Source organism: Schistocerca americana, chromosome 3 (assembly GCF_021461395.2).
Source record: "Schistocerca americana isolate TAMUIC-IGC-003095 chromosome 3, iqSchAmer2.1, whole genome shotgun sequence".
In the NCBI taxonomy this organism is placed as follows: Eukaryota; Metazoa; Arthropoda; class Insecta; order Orthoptera; family Acrididae; genus Schistocerca; species Schistocerca americana.
The window spans coordinates 591,487,918-591,492,917 of record NC_060121.1 but is presented as its reverse complement, the minus strand read 5'-3'; the positions used below and the strand labels follow the sequence as shown (position 1 = coordinate 591,492,917).

The following is a 5,000-nucleotide window of genomic DNA, read 5'->3' as shown; positions in this document are numbered from 1 at the left end:
GCCGGCAAAACAGTATCGCCATCTATGAAAATACGGCGAAACCACATGCAATACCTCCATCTATGCGAATCTGACAACACTACGTCCGCCATGTCGAGCGCACCGCAAAACATACTGCCATCTGTAGGTCTCCCGCAACATGACCTCCTGCAACGACGATACCGTCATCTATGAGACGCCAAGCCGACTAAGACAGCCATGGGCCCACAGTGCCCTTCTTTCGACCCCACCCACAAAGCCTGCATCCTCTGTCGACAACAGCACCCCAACGCCAGCGCCTCTGCCGCACGAAGTCGTGGACCGGCAATCACTCCACCTGCACCCGTTCGTTCCCCACCCCAACCGCCCAACTCGCAACTCCAGCGGATGAACGGCGGACTTTGCTCGCACTCGCAATGTGCAATCCACCCCTATAACGTGCGTTTCATGAAGAGTTATGTCCAATATGCGACATTCCCGCTGTCCATATACATGAGCTGCGAGCTGTACCACGTACGAGCTACAGACGCGATCGCGTTGCTCTCTGTACGAATGCAGATGCTCAGCGGCAGCTAGGAGGCGCTCCATCCATGTCGGTACCGGTGAGCGTTGCACTCGCAGTCGCAAAAACGTACGGCAAGTATATTACTCGGAAGAGTCAATGACAGTCCAAGCCCCCCTGCGTGGGAAGAGTCTTCCTAGGCCATGACCCACCGGAAGGGCGCAGCGTCCCCCACCCCAGACATGTGACGTCACACTATCGGTATTGACGACTAGACTGATTCCTTATAATCATTTGCCATACACCGGTGGAAGCTGCCGAGACGAGTAACTACATAGCGGGCTCGCCGTGTCACTAATGTACAGAGATACAATAGTTTCGACTGGAACCGGATTAAACGTATACACGGCGCTGATTAGTAATAGATAGAGCCATCAGAATACAGATAATGTATACAACTGTCCGTATACATGCTGAAAGACTCTGCTCACAATCACACGTCAGCCAGACACTCTTATCACGCACTACTCTCTGCCTGTAACAGGCACACAGACAATATGTAAGCACCAGCATGGAACAACACCCAGTGCATCCTCTCTGCCACATTAGACAATCCACACTATCATAACCAGACCGGGAGGTCCACTCGGAAAACAGAATATCCCACCCTTCCGACAACCACCATTGCTCAGCTAAGCCACCAACACCCACACATGTCCTACACAGGGGTGCACCCAACATCACAATACTGCCTCCTGTCACACCACAAAAACAATGGCAGGAATGAAAGACACAGGTCTGCCACAAGCATGGAATCAGAGCGCCGCCTGTCATGAGCCAAAGGTGCACCCTGACGTGCCAAATCAGATGATGCCGCAGTCATTTACTTACGATAATCACGATCAACAAACCGGCCCCCCCCCCCCCAAAACACCTTTCCTTACAACAATGTGTACCTTAACCTAACCCGTATTGTGCCTTAACCTAACCCGTATTGTGCCTTAACCTAACCCGTATTGTGCCTTAACCTAACCCGTATTGTGCCTTAACCTAACCCGTATTGTGCCTTAACCTAACCCGTATTGTGCCTTAACCTAACCCGTATTGTGCCTTAACCTAACCCGTATTGTGCCTTAACCTAACCCGTATTGTGCCTTAACCTAACCCGTATTGTGCCTTAACCTAACCCGTATTGTGCCTTAACCTAACCCGTATTGTGCCTTAACCTAACCCGTATTGTGCCTTAACCTAACCCGTATTGTGCCTTAACCTAACCCGTGTTGTGCCTTAACCTAACCCGTGTTGTGCCTTAACCTAACCCGTGTTGTGCCTTAACCTAACCCGTGTTGTGCCTTAACCTAACCCGTGTTGTGCCTTAACCTAACCCGTGTTGTGCCTTAACCTAACCCGTGTTGTACCTTAACCTAACCCGTGTTGTACCTTAACCTAACCCGTGTTGTACCTTAACCTAACCCGTGTTGTACCTTAACCTAACCCGTGTTGTACCTTAACCTAACCCGTGTTGTACCTTAACCTAACCCGTGTTGTACCTTAACCTAACCCGTGTTGTACCTTAACCTAACCCGTGTTGTGCCTTAACCTAACCTATGTTGCGCCTTAACCTAACCTATGTTGCGCCTTAACCTAACCTATGTTGCGCCTTAACCTAACCTATGTTGCGCCTTAACCTAACCCATATTGTACCTTAACCTAACCCATATTGTACCTTAACCTAACCCATATTGTACCTTAACCTAACCCATGTTGCGCCTTAACCTAACCCATGTTGCGCCTTAACCTAACCTATGTTGCGCCTTAACCTAACCCATGTTGCGCCTTAACCTAACCCATGTTGCGCCTTAACCTAACCCATGTTGCGCCTTAACCTAACCCATGTTGCGCCTTAACCTAACCCATGTTGCGCCTTAACCTAACCCATGTTGCGCCTTAACCTAACCCATGTTGCGCCTTAACCTAACCCATGTTGCGCCTTAACCTAACCCATGTTGCGCCTTAACCTAACCCATGTTGCGCCTTAACCTAACCCATGTTGCGCCTTAACCTAACCCATGTTGCGCCTTAACCTAACCCATGTTGCGCCTCAACCTAACCTATGTTGCGCCTCAACCTAACCTATGTTGCGCCTCAACCCAACACACGTTGGGCCTCAACCCAACACACGTTGGGCCTCAACCCAACACACGTTGGGCCTCAACCCAACACACGTTGGGCCTTAACCCAACACACGTTGGGCCTTAACCCAACACACGTTGGGCCTTAACCCAACACACGTTGGGCCTTAACCCAACACACGTTGGGCCTTAACCCAACACACGTTGGGCCTTAACCCAACACACGTTGGGCCTTAACCCAACACACGTTGGGCCTTAACCCAACACACGTTGGGCCTTAACCCAACACACATTGGGCCTTAACCCAACACACGTTGGGCCTTAACCCAACACACGTTGGGCCTTAACCCAACACACGTTGGGCCTTAACCCAACACACGTTGGGCCTTAACCCAACACACGTTGGGCCTTAACCCAACACACGTTGGGCCTTAACCCAACACACGTTGGGCCTTAACCCAACACACGTTGGGCCTTAACCCAACACACGTTGGGCCTTAACCCAACACACGTTGGGCCTTAACCCAACACACGTTGGGCCTTAACCTGCTCTGTAATTGTCATACGACGCGTTAAATTAGTGTAGTGTTGCCTAACTGCAACCCCCGCAATATAGTTTGCTACTCGCACTGCCCGGTCCCCAGAGTATCGCTTCATGTGAAACACCTTGCAGCTATACACTGTAATGCGGATGGCAGTAGGACGTACATGCTCAATGCCCTTCGCAGTTGTTCATTGGCATTCGCATGGCGAAGCACAGCCTATGTTGTGGTACGGCTTGTGTCAACTGTCCGCTGATGTTGTACGTCCAAATCACACACTGTACTGCACATTGGTCCTCATGTACTGAATGATACATCGTGGTACATGTGTGACCGTACCACGACTGCGCCAACAACGGCGAACCATACGGTCCAAATATTGTGCACTCAGCTACGTGTCGTCTCCCTATAAGAGCTGGATTGCAGTATGGTATGCCGTGGATGGCGATCAGCATGAGCCGTCTGTTGATGTAGTGGCGCGTGTTGTCAGACGTAGTCGTCTCCTCTCACACACCGTGATAGCATGGTGCACTGCGTTCCACATCTGCGACATGCGACAGAGGCCGGTTGACAGTCGTTCGCGCAATGGACATCGCATACGTACGGGGGCCACCTTCCACGTGTTCGCGAAGCGTGCACATGTTGTTGCGTGTATGTGGGCAGACATAGTGTGTCGTGACACCTGACACAGGCATGCAACAATCGTTGAATTTGCAAATGGCGATGGACGTCTACGTTTGCTGGTGACGTTACGCAAATGAACAACTGGTAAACCGTTGTGGTGCGGTTGTTCTCGCTAGAGGTGAATCAGTGATGGCGACGATCGGTTGAGCTACCAACCGGTTGTTTCAGCGATACCCACCATGCCCACGAACGTGAATGGCATGTGGGTGTGAAGCGATACGCGGCGGTGGCTGGGTGGGACCGTCCCCGGCCGGTGAGGGGGGGCCTCCCGGCGTGCTGGCCGCGCGGTGCGTGGGCGCACGCGCTACAGCCGGCTGGTGGGGGCGGCCAGTGGCAGGCGCGCCGGCCGACGGAGGCGGCAGGCGGCGCAGCTGCGCGCCGGCGCACCCTGCACGCGGCGCCGTGCGGCCAAAGTAGGTCCTCGCGGGCCCGGTGCGAAGCGCGGTGGACATCTGCAGTGTGCTGGTCCGATTGAGGACTGTGTGCGCTGAGGATGCGCCGCCGCCCGGCGCTCGGCGCCGCGACGCCGTCTGCTGCTCGGTCGCCTCTGCGGTTCTCGCAGGTGGATTGTATCGCAGCTGTGCGGACGTGTTGGCGCGTGCGCTGTGCTGGGAGAGTTCGCTTCGGCACCCAAGTGGGGCTTTTGTCCTTCTGTGGCGCTGGCGTTGGAGCTGCCGGCCACCGTAGGTGGCGCGTGTTGTCTCCCGCCGGCAATGCCACGACAGCACGCTCCCGGGCCTCTGTCGGCAGCGGCAAGCTCAGTTGGGAGCACGGGTGGTCGCACCTAAAGCGTCTACTCGCCAAACTCCGGGCGATTGCGCCACTCTCGAACCCGACCAAGTACTTAGGACGGCGCTGCGCGCCGCCGGGACCTGAGAGGGTTTCGAGGTGTATTGTGCAGGGGAGCTCAGCCTCCTCCTGTTTGCAGAATAATTGAGCGGACGCTTGCGTGTTCGCGCGGGCCCCCGGGACACACTCCCGGGCGGCCGGCTGCTCAGCTCTAGTTGACGCAGCTCCCTGGTTGATCCTGCCAGTAGTCATATGCTTGTCTCAAAGATTAAGCCATGCATGTCTCAGTACAAGCCGCATTAAGGTGAAACCGCGAATGGCTCATTAAATCAGTTATGGTTCCTTAGATCGTACCCACGTTACTTGGATAAC

The 5,000-nt window shown here is 54.0% G+C and overlaps 1 non-coding gene across 1 annotated transcript in view; it reads left to right on the top strand.

The window, feature by feature from the left end:
- Window positions 1-4,853: 4,853 nt before the first annotated feature.
- LOC124608862 overlaps window positions 4,854-5,000 on the top strand; it is a 1,910-nt gene continuing 1,763 nt past the window's right edge. The window contains exon 1 of the ribosomal RNA XR_006979418.1: window positions 4,854-5,000. This exon is cut by the window's right edge and continues 1,763 nt beyond it. This is a non-coding gene — a ribosomal RNA (small subunit ribosomal RNA).